At 48.8% G+C, this 12,943-nt stretch overlaps 18 non-coding genes across 18 annotated transcripts; 17 read left to right on the top strand and 1 right to left on the bottom strand.

Annotated features, from left to right (window-relative positions):
- Positions 1-70: 70 nt before the first annotated feature.
- LOC135025713 (U5 spliceosomal RNA) lies at positions 71-186 on the bottom strand. The gene has a single exon (XR_010222435.1). It is a non-coding gene; the product is annotated as a U5 spliceosomal RNA (small nuclear RNA).
- A 144-nt stretch (positions 187-330) lies between these two features.
- On the top strand, positions 331-494 carry LOC135025778 (U1 spliceosomal RNA). The gene has a single exon (XR_010222500.1). It is a non-coding gene; the product is annotated as a U1 spliceosomal RNA (small nuclear RNA).
- Positions 495-646: 152 nt separating this feature from the next.
- LOC135025660 (U1 spliceosomal RNA) lies at positions 647-809 on the top strand. Its single transcript, XR_010222392.1, has one exon. It is a non-coding gene; the product is annotated as a U1 spliceosomal RNA (small nuclear RNA).
- A 674-nt stretch (positions 810-1,483) lies between these two features.
- LOC135025571 (U1 spliceosomal RNA) lies at positions 1,484-1,647 on the top strand. Its single transcript, XR_010222306.1, has one exon. It is a non-coding gene; the product is annotated as a U1 spliceosomal RNA (small nuclear RNA).
- Positions 1,648-1,799: 152 nt separating this feature from the next.
- Positions 1,800-1,962, top strand: LOC135025577 (U1 spliceosomal RNA). Its single transcript, XR_010222311.1, has one exon. It is a non-coding gene; the product is annotated as a U1 spliceosomal RNA (small nuclear RNA).
- Positions 1,963-2,633: 671 nt separating this feature from the next.
- Positions 2,634-2,797, top strand: LOC135025756 (U1 spliceosomal RNA). The gene has a single exon (XR_010222478.1). It is a non-coding gene; the product is annotated as a U1 spliceosomal RNA (small nuclear RNA).
- A 152-nt stretch (positions 2,798-2,949) lies between these two features.
- LOC135025670 (U1 spliceosomal RNA) lies at positions 2,950-3,112 on the top strand. Its single transcript, XR_010222401.1, has one exon. It is a non-coding gene; the product is annotated as a U1 spliceosomal RNA (small nuclear RNA).
- A 674-nt stretch (positions 3,113-3,786) lies between these two features.
- Positions 3,787-3,949, top strand: LOC135025557 (U1 spliceosomal RNA). The gene has a single exon (XR_010222293.1). It is a non-coding gene; the product is annotated as a U1 spliceosomal RNA (small nuclear RNA).
- A 972-nt stretch (positions 3,950-4,921) lies between these two features.
- On the top strand, positions 4,922-5,085 carry LOC135025539 (U1 spliceosomal RNA). The gene has a single exon (XR_010222275.1). It is a non-coding gene; the product is annotated as a U1 spliceosomal RNA (small nuclear RNA).
- A 152-nt stretch (positions 5,086-5,237) lies between these two features.
- On the top strand, positions 5,238-5,400 carry LOC135025611 (U1 spliceosomal RNA). Its single transcript, XR_010222345.1, has one exon. It is a non-coding gene; the product is annotated as a U1 spliceosomal RNA (small nuclear RNA).
- Positions 5,401-6,070: 670 nt separating this feature from the next.
- LOC135025618 (U1 spliceosomal RNA) lies at positions 6,071-6,235 on the top strand. The gene has a single exon (XR_010222352.1). It is a non-coding gene; the product is annotated as a U1 spliceosomal RNA (small nuclear RNA).
- A 149-nt stretch (positions 6,236-6,384) lies between these two features.
- On the top strand, positions 6,385-6,547 carry LOC135025593 (U1 spliceosomal RNA). The gene has a single exon (XR_010222327.1). It is a non-coding gene; the product is annotated as a U1 spliceosomal RNA (small nuclear RNA).
- Positions 6,548-7,221: 674 nt separating this feature from the next.
- Positions 7,222-7,385, top strand: LOC135025545 (U1 spliceosomal RNA). Its single transcript, XR_010222281.1, has one exon. It is a non-coding gene; the product is annotated as a U1 spliceosomal RNA (small nuclear RNA).
- Positions 7,386-7,537: 152 nt separating this feature from the next.
- Positions 7,538-7,700, top strand: LOC135025614 (U1 spliceosomal RNA). Its single transcript, XR_010222348.1, has one exon. It is a non-coding gene; the product is annotated as a U1 spliceosomal RNA (small nuclear RNA).
- A 674-nt stretch (positions 7,701-8,374) lies between these two features.
- LOC135025544 (U1 spliceosomal RNA) lies at positions 8,375-8,538 on the top strand. Its single transcript, XR_010222280.1, has one exon. It is a non-coding gene; the product is annotated as a U1 spliceosomal RNA (small nuclear RNA).
- Positions 8,539-8,690: 152 nt separating this feature from the next.
- On the top strand, positions 8,691-8,853 carry LOC135025590 (U1 spliceosomal RNA). The gene has a single exon (XR_010222324.1). It is a non-coding gene; the product is annotated as a U1 spliceosomal RNA (small nuclear RNA).
- Positions 8,854-9,527: 674 nt separating this feature from the next.
- Positions 9,528-9,691, top strand: LOC135025567 (U1 spliceosomal RNA). The gene has a single exon (XR_010222302.1). It is a non-coding gene; the product is annotated as a U1 spliceosomal RNA (small nuclear RNA).
- Positions 9,692-9,843: 152 nt separating this feature from the next.
- LOC135025658 (U1 spliceosomal RNA) lies at positions 9,844-10,006 on the top strand. Its single transcript, XR_010222390.1, has one exon. It is a non-coding gene; the product is annotated as a U1 spliceosomal RNA (small nuclear RNA).
- Positions 10,007-12,943: the final 2,937 nt, after the last annotated feature.

The following is a 12,943-nucleotide window of genomic DNA, read 5'->3' as shown; positions in this document are numbered from 1 at the left end:
TTTACTGTCATTTCTATGCAAATGAGCTTACATTAAAGCACACTCATTCTATCTTTAAACCGGTAAAAGAAACCCCAAAAAGATGGGGCATGCAAAAATTGAGATAAAACTCGGTTTTGCTCCTCTCCACGGAAATCTTTAGTAAGAGGCGAAAGATTTGTTCGTTCTGAAGAGAAACCAGAGCATGACCAAGATTTTTATATGAAAATATGTGTTCTCCCTGCAGTTGTTGTCCCCAGATGAGAGTTCCCTTGTGCTGCCTCAGCTGAATCTCCTTTACTTGACAGAGATGTGCCTGAGCAGCGGCCCTCCCCAGCCCTATCCCAAATCATACTTATTTTGCATAGGCGATACCATGGTCATGAAGATTGTTCTCCCAGGGTGAGGTTCATTCATTGCATTCTGGGTATGCTGACCCCTGTGATTTCCCCAAATGTGGGAAACTCGACTGCATTATTTGTGGTAGTGGGGGACTGTGTTTGTGCTTTCCTCTGGTCAGCTCTGGTAAAAGTCAGATTTATTTGTCTCAGATCTTCCTCTAGCCTTGTTCTTCTTTCGAGAGTTCCCTTGTGCTGCCTCAGTTGGATCTCTTTCACTTGACAGGGGGGTGCCCGAGTAGCGACCCTCCCCAGCTCTAGCCCAACTCCTACTTACCTGCCAGGTGAGATACTATGATCATGAAGGTGCTTCTCCCAGGGCAAGGCTCACCCATTGCACTCTGGGTGTGGTGCCCCTGCGATTTCCCCAAATGTGGGAAGCTTGACTGCATAATTTGTGTTTCCCCTGGTCGGCTCTCGTATAATTCAGATCTCTTTGTCTCAGGTCTCTCTCCAGCCTAGTTTGCTGTCTGTTTCCACTTCTTTTTTCATGAGCCCCTCCCTTTTATACCCTTGTGCACTATCCTGACTTCTCCTCTTGTCTGCTTACTTTGTGCCTTCCAATGCACAATGCAAACTACTGGTAGTGCTGCAGGGCCCACACCCTTTTACTTGCCGTACAGAGCAGCTCTGGAGCTGTTACAGTGCCCAGCTGCTGCAAGAAATCAGCTTGAATGCTTCAGGGGCTGGGGCATAGCCAACATGAGCCCCACACCGAAGGAGGGTGGAGGTGTTTAATGCGAACTAGGGGTCATCCAAGCGCCGCAAAAGGCCGCTATGCCCTGCACGCCCCTTTTCTCTTTTCATATGCAGACGAGGGTTGAAGCCAACTTTGACCCACTGCTTGGATGACATCACCGTATGCAAATCCATCTGCTGCAGGCCTTCCCCCAGGAATGCTTGCACTAGTTGTTGCATTTGGTTTGTTGTTTGGGGGTGCTTCATTATTAGGCAGCCTTCTGCCCTCCCATGTTCATCTGAAAATATGTGTTCTCCCTGCAGTTGTTGTCCCCAGATGAGAGTTCCCTTGTGCTGCCTCAGTTGAATCTCCTTTACTTGACAGAGATGTGCCTGAGCAGCGGCCCTCCCCAGCCCTATCCCAAATCATACTTATTTTGCATAGGAGATACCATGGTCATGAAGATTGTTCTCCCAGGGTGAGGTTCATTCATTGCATTCTGGGTATGCTGACCCCTGTGATTTCCCCAAATGTGGGAAACTCGACTGCATTATTTGTGGTAGTGGGGGACTGTGTTTGTGCTTTCCTCTGGTCAGCTCTGGTAAAAGTCAGATTTATTTGTCTCAGATCTTCCTCTAGCCTTGTTCTTCTTTCGAGAGTTCCCTTGTGCTGCCTCAGTTGAATCTCCTTCACTTGACAGGGGGGTACCCGAGCAGCGACCCTCCCCAGCTCTAGCCCAACTTCTACTTACCTGGCAGGTGAGATACTATGATCATGTAGGTGCTTCTCCCAGGGCAAGGCTCACCCATTGCACTCTGGGTGTGCTGCTCCTGCGATTTCCCCAAATGTGGGAAACTTGACTGCATAATTTGTGTTTCCCCTGGTCGGCTCTCGTATAATTCAGATCTCTTTGTCTCAGGTCTCTCTCCAGCCTAGTTTGCTGTCTGTTTCAACTTCTCTTTTCTTGAGCCGCTCCCTTCTATGCCCTTGCGCACTATCCTGACTTCTCCCGTCTGCTTACTTTGTGCCTTCCAATGCACAATGCAAACTACAGGTAGTGCTGCAGGGCCCACACCCTTTTACCTGCCGTTCAGAGCAGCTCTGGAGCTGTTACAGTGCCCAGCTGCTGCAAGAAATCAGCTTGAATGCTTCAGGGGCTGGGGCATAGCCAACATGAGCCCCACACCGAAGGAGGGTGGAGGTGTTTAATGCGAACTAGGGGTCATCCAAGCGCCGCAAAAGGCCGCCATGCCCTGCACGCCCCTTTTCTCTTTTCATATGCAGACGAGGGTTGAAGCCAACTTTGACCCACTGCTTGGATGACATCACCATATGCAAATCCATCTGCTGCAGGCCTTCCCCCAGGAATGCTTGTACTAGTTGTTGCATTTGGTTTGTTGTTTGGGGGTGCTTCAGTATTAGGCTGCCTTCTGCCCTCCCATGTTTATCTGAAAATATGTGTTCTCCCTGCAGTTGTTGTCCCCAGATGAGAGTTCCCTTGTGCTGCCTCAGTTGAATCTCCTTTACTTGACAGAGATGTGCCTGAGCAGCGGCCCTCCCCAGCCCTATCCCAAATCATACTTATTTTGCATAGGCGATACCATGGTCATGAAGATTGTTCTCCCAGGGTGAGGTTCATTCATTGCATTCTGGGTATGCTGACCCCTGTGATTTCCCCAAATGTGGGAAACTCAACTGCATTATTTGTGGTAGTGGGGGACTGTGTTTGTGCTTTCCTCTGGACAGCTCTGGTAAAAGTCAGATTTATTTGTCTCAGATCTTCCTCTAGCCTTGTTCTTCTTTCGAGAGTTCCCTTGTGCTGCCTCAGTTGGATCTCTTTCACTTGACAGGGGGGTGCCCGAGCAGCGACCCTCCCCAGCTCTAGCCCAACTCCTACTTACTTGCCAGGTGAGATACTATGATCATGAAGGTGCTTCTCCCAGGGCAAGGCTCACCCATTGCACTCTGGGTGTGGTGCCCCTGCGATTTCCCCAAATGTGGGAAGCTTGACTGCATAATTTGTGTTTCCCCTGGTCGGCTCTCGTATAATTCAGATCTCTTTGTCTCAGGTCTCTCTCCAGCCTAGTTTGCTGTCTGTTTCCACTTCTTTTTTCATGAGCCCCTCCCTTTTATACCCTTGTGCACTATCCTGACTTCTCCTCCTGTCTGCTTACTTTGTGCCTTCCAATGCACAATGCAAACTACAGGTAGTGCTGTAGGGCCCACACCCTTTTACTTGCCGTACAGAGCAGCTCTGGAGCTGTTACAGTGCCCAGCTACTGCAAGAAATCAGCTCGAATGCTTTAGGGGCTGGGGCACAGCCAACATGAGCCCCACACCGAAGGAGGGTGGAGGTGTTTAATGTGAACTAGGGGTCATCCAAGCGCCGCAAAAGGCCGCCATGCCCTGCACTCCCCTTTTCTCTTTTCATATGCAGACGAGGGTTGAAGCCAACTTTGACCCACTGCTTGGATGACATCACCGTATGCAAATCCATCTGCTGCAGGCCTTCCCCCAGGAATGCTTGCACTAGTTGTTGCATTTGGTTTGTTGTTTGGGGGTGCTTCAGTATTAGGCAGCCTTCTGCCCTCCCATGTTCATCTGAAAATATGTGTTCTCCCTGCAGTTGTTGTCCCCAGATGAGAGTTCCCTTGTGCTGCCTCAGTTGAATCTCCTTTACTTGACAGAGATGTGCCTGAGCAGCGGCCCTCCCCAGCCCTATCCCAAATCATACTTATTTTGCATAGGAGATACCATGGTCATGAAGATTGTTCTCCCAGGGTGAGGTTCATTCATTGCATTCTAGGTATGCTGACCCCTGTGATTTCCAAAATGTGGGAAACTCGACTGCATTATTTGTGGTAGTGGGGGACTGTGTTTGTGCTTTCCTCTGGTCAGCTCTGGTAAAAGTCAGATTTATTTGTCTCAGATCTTCCTCTAGCCTTGTTCTTTTTTCGAGAGTTTCCTTGTGCTGCCTCAGTTGGATCTCTTTCACTTGACAGAGGGGTGCCCGAGCAGCGACCCTCCCCAGCTCTAGCCCAACTCCTACTTACCTGCCAGGTGAGATACTATGATCATGAAGGTGCTTCTCCCAGGGCAAGGCTCACCCATTGCACTCTGATTTCCCCAAATGTGGGAAGCTTGACTGCATAATTTGTGTTTCCCCTGGTCGGCTCTCGTATAATTCAGATCTCTTTGTCTCAGGTCTCTCTCCAGCCTAGTTTGCTGTCTGTTTCCACTTCTTTTTTCATGAGCCCCTCCCTTTTATACCCTTGTGCACTATCCTGACTTCTCCTCCTGTCTGCTTACTTTGTGCCTTCCAATGCACAATGCAAACTACAGGTAGTGCTGCAGGGCCCACACCCTTTTACTTGCCGTACAGAGCAGCTCTGGAGCTGTTACAGTGCCCAGCTGCTGCAAGAAATCAGCTTGAATGCTTCAGGGGCTGGGGCATAGCCAACATGAGCCCCACACCGAAGGAGGGTGGAGGTGTTTAATGCGAACTAGGGGTCATCCAAGCGCCGCAAAAGGCCGCCATGCCCTGCACGCCCCTTTTCTCTTTTCATATGCAGACGAGGGTTGAAGCCAACTTTGACCCACTGCTTGGATGACATCACCGTATGCAAATCCATCTGCTGCAGGCCTTCCCCCAGGAATGCTTGCACTAGTTGTTGCATTTGGTTTGTTGTTTGGGGGTGCTTCAGTATTAGGCAGCCTTCTGCCCTCCCATGTTCATCTGAAAATATGTGTTCTCCCTGCAGTTGTTGTCCCCAGATGAGAGTTCCCTTGTGCTGCCTCAGTTGAATCTCCTTTACTTGACAGAGATGTGCCTGAGCAGCGGCCCTCCCCAGCCCTATCCCAAATCATACTTATTTTGCATAGGAGATACCATGGTCATGAAGATTGTTCTCCCACGGTGAGGTTCATTCATTGCATTCTGGGTATGCTGACCCCTGTGATTTCCCCAAATGTGGGAAACTCGACTGCTTTATTTGTGGTAGTGGGGGACTGTGTTTGTGCTTTCCTCTGGTCAGCTCTGGTAAAAGTCAGATTTCTTTGTCTCAGATCTTCCTTTAGCCTTGTTCTTCTTTCGAGAGTTCCCTTGTGCTGCCTCAGTTGGATCTCCTTCACTTGACAGGGGGGTACCCGAGCAGCGACCCTCCCCAGCTCTAGCCCAACTTCTACTTACCTGGCAGGTGAGATACTATGATCATGTAGGTGCTTCTCCCAGGGCAAGGCTCACCCATTGCACTCTGGGTGTGCTGCTCCTGCGATTTCCCCAAATGTGGGAAACTTGACGGCATAATTTGTGTTTCCCCTGGTCGGCTCTCGTATAATTCAGATCTCTTTGTCTCAGGTCTCTCTCCAGCCTAGTTTGCTGTCTGTTTCAACTTCTCTTTTCTTGAGCCGCTCCCTTCTATGCCCTTGCGCACTATCCTGACTTCTCCCGTCTGCTTACTTTGTGCCTTCCAATGCACAATGCAAACTACAGGTAGTGCTGCAGGGCCCACACCCTTTTACTTGCCGTTCAGAGCAGCTCTGGAGCTGTTACAGTGCCCAGCTGCTGCAATAAATCAGCTTGAATGCTTCAGGGGATGGGGCATGGCCAACATGAGCCCCACACCAAAGGAGGGTGGGGTGTTTAATGCGAACTAGGGGTCATCCAAGCACCGCAAAAGGCCGCCATGCCCTGCACGCCCCTTTTCTCTTTTCATATGCAGATGAGGGTTGAAGCCAACTTTGACCCACTGCTTGGATGACATCACCGTATGCAAATCCGTCTTCTGCAGAACTTCCCCCAGGAATGCTTGCACTAGTTGTTGCATTTGGTTTGTTGTTTGGGGGTGCTTCAGTATTAGGCAGCCTTCTGCCCTCCCATGTTCATCTGAAAATATGTGTTCTCCCTGCAGTTGTTGTCCCCAGATGAGAGTTCCCTTGTGCTGCCTCAGTTGAATCTCCTTTACTTGACAGAGATGTGCATGAGCAGCGGCCCTCCCCAGCCCTATCCCAAATCATACTTATTTTGCATAGGAGATACCATGGTCATGAAGATTACTCTCCCAGGGTGAGGTTCATTCATTGCATTCTGGGTATGCTGACCCCTGTGATTTCCCCAAATGTGGGAAACGCGACTGCTTTATTTGTTGGTAGTGGGGGACTGTGTTTGTGTTTTCCTCTGATCTCTGGTAAAAGTCAGATTTCTTTGTCTCAGATCTTCCTCTAGCCTTGTTCTTCTTTCGAGAGTTTCCTTGTGCTGCCTCAGTTGGATCTCCTTCACTTGACAGGGGGGTGCCCGAGCAGCGACCCTCCCCAGCTCTAGCCCAACTCCTACTTACCTGCCAGGTGAGATACTATGATCATGAAGGTGCTTCTCCCAGGGCAAGGCTCACCCATTGCACTCTGGGTGTGCTGCCCCTGCAATTTCCCCAAATGTGGGAAACTTGACTGCATAATTTGTGTTTCCCCTGGTCAGGTCTCGTATAATTCAGATCTCTTTGTCTCAGGTCTCTCTCCAGCCTAGTTTGCTGTCTGTTTCCACTTCTCTTTTCTTGAGCCGCTCCCTTCTATGCCCTTGCGCACTATCCTGACTTCTCCTCCTTTCTGCTTACTTTGTGCCTTCCAACGCACAATGCGAACTACAGGTAGTGCTGCAGGGCCCACACCCTTTTACTTGCCTTACAGAGCAGCTCTGGAGCTGTTACAGTGCCCAGCTGCTGCAAGAAATCAGCTTGAATGCTTCAGGGGCTGGGGCATAGCCAACATGAGCCCTACACCGAAGGAGGGTGGAGGTGTTTAATGCAAACTAGGGGTCAGCCAAGTGCCGCAAAAGGCCACCATGCCCTGCACGCCCCTTTTCTCTTTTCATATGCAGACGAGGGTTGAAGCCAACTTTGACCCACTGCTTGGATGACATCACCATATGCAAATCTATCTGCTGCAGGCCTTCCCCCAGGAATGCTTGCACTAGTTGTTGCATTTGGTTTGTTGTTTGGGGGTGCTTCAGTATTAGGCAGCCTTCTGCCCTCCCATGTTCATCTGAAAATATGTGTTCTCCCTGCAGTTGTTGTCCCCAGATGAGAGTTCCCTTGTGCTGCCTCAGTTGAATCTCCTTTACTTGACAGAGATGTGCCTGAGCAGCGGCCCTCCCCAGCCATATCCCAAATCATACTTATTTTGCATAGGAGATACCATTGTTATGAAGATTGTTCTCCCAGGGTGCGGTTCATTCATTGCACTCTGGGTATGCTGACCCCTGTGATTTCCCCAAATGTGGGAAACTCGACTGCATTATTTGTGGTAGTGGTGGACTGTGTTTGTGCTTTCCTCTGGTCAGCTCTGGTAAAAGTCAGATTTCTTTGTCTCAGATCTTCCTCTAGCCTTGTTCTTCTTTCGAGAGTTCCTTTGTGCTGCCTCAGTTGGATCTCCTTCACTTGACAGGGGGGTGCCCGAGCAGCGACCCTCCCCAGCTCTAGCCCAACTCCTACTTACCTGCCAGGTGAGATACTATGATCATGAAGGTGCTTCTCCCAGGGCAAGGCTCACCCATTGCACTCTGGGTGTGCTGCTCCTGCGATTTCCCCAAATGTGGGAAACTTGACTGCATAATTTGTGTTTCCCCTGGTCAGGTCTCGTATAATTCAGATCTCTTTGTCTCAGGTCTCTCTCCAGCCTAGTTTGCTGTCTGTTTCCACTTCTCTTTTCTTCAGCAGCTCCCTTCTATGCCCTTGCGCACTATCCTGACTTCTCCTCCTTTCTGCTTACTTTGTGCCTTCCAACGCACAATGCGAACTACAGGTAGTGCTGCAGGGCCCACAACCTTTTACTTGCCTTACAGAGCAGCTCAGGAGCTGTTACAGTGCCCAGCTGCTGCAAGAAATCAGCTTGAATGCTTCAGGGGCTGGGGCATAGCCAACATGAGCCCCACACCGAAGGAGGGTGGAGGTGTTTAATGCAAACTAGGGGTCAGCCAAGTGCCGCAAAAGGCCACCATGCCCTGCACGCCCCTTTTCTCTTTTCATATGCAGACGAGGGTTGAAGCCAACTTTGACCCACTGCTTGGATGACATCACCATATGCAAATCTATCTGCTGCAGGCCTTCCCCCAGGAATGCTTGCACTAGTTGTTGCATTTGGTTTGTTGTTTGGGGGTGCTTCAGTATTAGGCAGCCTTCTGCCCTCCCATGTTCATCTGAAAATATGTGTTCTCCCTGCAGTTGTTGTACCCAGATGAGAGTTCCCTTGTGCTGCCTCAGTTGAATCTCCTTTACTTGACAGAGATGTGCCTGAGCAGCGGCCCTCCCCAGCCATATCCCAAATCATACTTATTTTGCATAGGAGATACCATTGTTATGAAGATTGTTCTCCCAGGGTGCGGTTCATTCATTGCACTCTGGGTATGCTGACCCCTGTGATTTCCCCAAATGTGGGAAACTCGACTGCATTATTTGTGGTAGTGGTGGACTGTGTTTGTGCTTTCCTCTGGTCAGCTCTGGTAAAAGTCAGATTTCTTTGTCTCAGATCTTCCTCTAGCCTTGTTCTTCTTTCGAGAGTTCCTTTGTGCTGCCTCAGTTGGATCTCCTTCACTTGACAGGGGGGTGTCCGAGCAGCGACCCTCCCCAGCTCTAGCCCAACTCCTACTTACCTGCCAGGTGAGATACTATGATCATGAAGGTGCTTCTCCCAGGGCAAGGCTCACCCATTGCACTCTGGGTGTGCTGCCCCTGCAATTTCCCCAAATGTGGGAAACTTGACTGCATAATTTGTGTTTCCCCTGGTCGGCTCTCGTATAATTCAGATCTCTTTGTCTCAGGTCTCTCTCCAGCCTAGTTTGCTGTCTGTTTCCACTTCTCTTTTCTTGAGCCCCTCCCTTCTATACCCTTGTGCACTATCCTGACTTCTCCTCCCGTCTGCTTACTTTGTGCCTTCCAATGCACAATGCAAACTACAGGTAGTGCTGCAGGGCCCACACCCTTTTACTTGCCTTACAGAGCAGCTCTGGAGCTGTTACAGTGCCCAGCTGCTGCAAGAAATCAGCTTGAATGCTTCATGGGATGGGGCATGGCCAACATGAGCCCCACACCAAAGGAGGGTGGGGGTGTTTAATGCGATCTAGGGGTCATCCAAGCAGCGCAAAAGGCCGCCATGCCCTGCACGCCCCTTTTCTCTTTTCATATGCAGATGAGGGTTGAAGCCAACTTTGACCCACTGCTTGGATAACATCACCATATGCAAATCCATCTGCTGCAGGCCTTCCCCCAGGAATGCTTGCACTAGTTGTTGCATTTGGTTTGTTGTTTGGGGGTGCTTCAGTATTAGGCAGCCTTCTGCCCTCCCATGTTCATCTGAAAATATGTGTTCTCCCTGCAGTTGTTGTCCCCAGATGAGAGTTCCCTTGTGCTGCCTCAGTTGAATTAACTTTACTTGACAGAGATGTGCCTGAGCAGCGGCCCTCCCCAGCCCTATCCCAAATCATACTTATTTTGCATAGGAGACACCATGGTCATGAAGATTGTTCACCCAGGGTGAGGTTCATTCATTGCATTCTGGGTATGCTGACCCCTGTGATTTCCCCAAATGTGGGAAACTCGCCTGCATTATTTGTGGTAGTGGGGGACTGTGTTTGTGTTTTCCGCTGGTCAGCTCTGGTAAAAGTCAGATTTCTTTGTCTCAGATCTTCCTCTAGCCTTGTTCTTCTTTCGAGAGTTCCATTGTGCTGCCTCAGTTGGATCTCCTTCACTTGACAGGGGGGTGCCCGAGCAGCGACCCTCCCCAGCTCTAGCCCAACTCCTACTTACCTGCCAGGTGAGATACTATGATCTTGAAGGTGCTTCTCCCAGGGCAAGGCTCACCCATTGCACTCTGGCTGTGCTGCCCCTGCGATTTCCCCAAATGTGGGAAACTTGACTGCATAATTTGTGTTTCCCCTGGTCGGCTCTCGTATAATTCAGATCTCTTTGTCTCAGGTCTCTCTCCAGCCTAGTTTGCTGTCTGTTTCCACTTCTCTTTTCTTGAGCCGCTCCCTTCTATGCCCTTGCGCACTATCCTGACTTCTCCCGTCTGATTACTTTGTGCCTTCCAACGCACAATGCGAACTACAGGTAGTGCTGCAGGGCCCACACCCTTTTATTTGCCTTACAGAGCAGCTCTGGAGCTGTTACAGTGCCCAGCTGCTGCAAGAAATCAGCTTGAATGCTTCAGGGGCTGGGGCATAGTCAACATGAGCCCCACACCGAAGGAGGGTGGAGGTGTTTAATGCGAACTAGGGGTCATCCAAGCGCCGCAAAAGGCCGCCATGCCCTGCATAACCCTTTTCTCTTTTCATATGCAGATGAGGGTTCCAGCCAACTTTGGCCCACTGCTTGGATGACATCACCGTATGCAAATTCGTCTCCTGCAGACCTTCCCCCAGGAATGCTTGTACTAGTTATTGCATATGGTTTGATATTTGATGGTGCTTCAGTATTAGGCAGCCTTCCGCCCTCCCATGTTCATCTGAAAAGATGTGGTCTCCCTGCAGTTGTTGTCCCCAGACGAGAGTTCCCTTGTGCTTCCTCAGTTGAATCTCCTTAACTTGACGGGGGAGGGGCTGCCCGAGCAGCCACCCTCCCCAGCCCTATCCCAACTCATACTTATTTTGCATATGAGATCTCTATATCATGAAGATTGTTCTCACAGGGTGAGGTTCATCCATTATATTTTAAAATAGGAAGGTTCAAATTACATATTTGAATTGCATCTATGTGCTGGATTCAAATGTCCCCCCCCCCTTCCTTTCTCAATTGTGCCCGTCAGCAGCTATTCTAAGGTTGCTGCCAATGGGTGTGACACATTAATTTCTTCTGTGGGGTACACTGGACTCCACAAGGATTCACATTGGGGTGTAGAGTAGGATCTTGATCTGAGGCACCAACCGGCTCAAAGCTTTTGACTGTTCCCAAGATGCTCAGCGCATTCTCCTCTATAACCCCGCTTCCATGAACAGGGAGCTCAGTTTGTAGTTGTTGCCTTCAGTAGCAGGCCACTTAACAGGGGCCTGCCTCAAGCAGCCTATTCTTAGCTATTAATTTTGACAAGAAAAGAAGAACTTTTTTTATGAGAATCTACAAGGGCTGCAGCAGGCTAGGTCTAATAGACATCTTTACTGCAGCTTCATCACTCCCAGCGGCACTGTATACTCCCGTGCCCTGGTTGCTGGGTCACTGCAGCGGAGGCTCCGGTTTCTTCCTAAGGTCAGTCACACACAATGTAACACCCCGGTATAACAAGTGTGTAAACTATGTGGAACAGGTCAGGGATACCTTGATGGACTATTCCTCCTTCAGCAGCAGCTCTTCTCTATTCCTGGCAGAGAGGCAAGGTTTCCCCAGACACAAAGAAAGGCAGGCAGGGCTTTGTATGAAAGAATAAATGGTTTACCACATAACTCAGAAAAGGAACTGATTACAGTAGGGAAGGGAAAGATTTGATTCAAGCAACTTAAACACAGACACCATATACACTTTAAGTCATTACACAAATGGTAATATAACTAAATCTGAGATTAATACTATGTTGCTTAGTAATAGAAATCAACTTATGCAGACAATATTTAAGTCCCAGATAACATTGGTGTCACTGCAGGGAGTCTCTATGTGCACGTTGGGGCCCGGTTATGTTGTTACATAGTTATATGCAGCTATTGTCTCCTTTAGCTGTGAACAAAATATTGTAGCTCTGTGTAGTAAAGATGATTGTTTAAAACAAACTGGAGCTGCTTCCCATGTAAATCGCTGCATAGGTATAGTAAATATAGGATAATGTCCTTTGCAGTGGAGTAGGTTTCAGTATAAATATGGATTTATCTCACCCAGTCAATAGATGTTTCTGAGGCAGTTTCCCCTCAGATGTAGGCCAGTCAGCATTGGTATAAAGGCTTTATACTCTCCTGTCTCTGACACTTGCTGTGCACTCTCTTGGCTGAGAGTGTCATGGCGTTCTTACTTGTTAATTGCTGCACTTCCACTGCTGTATTTTGCACTACTGCTTACTCTCTCATGCAATTTTCAGCTTATTTGTCTCCCCTCTCTCAGCTGCTCATCTCTGCGTAATGGCGTCGCCAGCTCTTTCCTCACCATGGCTCCAACTGACTTCTCAAACTGCTGTTCAATTTTCTTTTAAATAAACTTTATTTAAAATGGCACAGGCAACTACACTGTTGTCAAAAATGTCCTTGTTGTTATGGGATATCACACGTGCCCCCCCCCCAAAACATGCGTGTCCTCACGCATTTTGGTTTTATCCCTATATAAACTTCTCACTATATCCAGTCACATTCATTAGTGAACACAGATTATGTCTGAAACATTAACATTTATCAACATTTTTAACATCAGTATCTGATAGGTATAATTCCTTTTGTGCTATAGTACATTAACACATGCTCCTGGAGCAATCGGTTGAAATCTGGACAGTATATGGTCTTGAAAAGTTTGTCTAGGAAACCTCAACCCCCCTGCCATGGATGAGTATTGAACTCTTTCTAAACTGTCTTTGGGACATGCTGTACAAAACTGCAGCTGACTATGGTGGTTTTCTGTTTTGCAAGCCCTAGTCTTCTTGCCTCCTTGTCGGTGACAAACCACCTTAGTCTGCTGTAAATACATTTTATGAGCCTCTTCCATTCCATCTTGGGATTCAGTATCACAGCTGGTTTGGGACAATGGATTCTGGAGAGAAAGAGGCAGCAAGGTTCTTCTTACAGAACAGGTTGGACAGTTTCGGCACCATCTCTTGATGTCTTCCCTCATTTCAACCCAAAAGAACTTTTTCCAGATGCTTGTTTCCATCCTTTTGCACCCAGGGTGACCTGACTTGTCGTGATATTCTTCAAGCACATAACAAGCACTTT

This window comes from Pseudophryne corroboree, unplaced genomic scaffold (assembly GCF_028390025.1).
Source record: "Pseudophryne corroboree isolate aPseCor3 unplaced genomic scaffold, aPseCor3.hap2 scaffold_423, whole genome shotgun sequence".
In the NCBI taxonomy this organism is placed as follows: domain Eukaryota; kingdom Metazoa; phylum Chordata; class Amphibia; order Anura; family Myobatrachidae; genus Pseudophryne; species Pseudophryne corroboree.
Note: the sequence above shows the minus strand (reverse complement) of the source record. Positions and strands in the feature narration are given on the sequence as shown.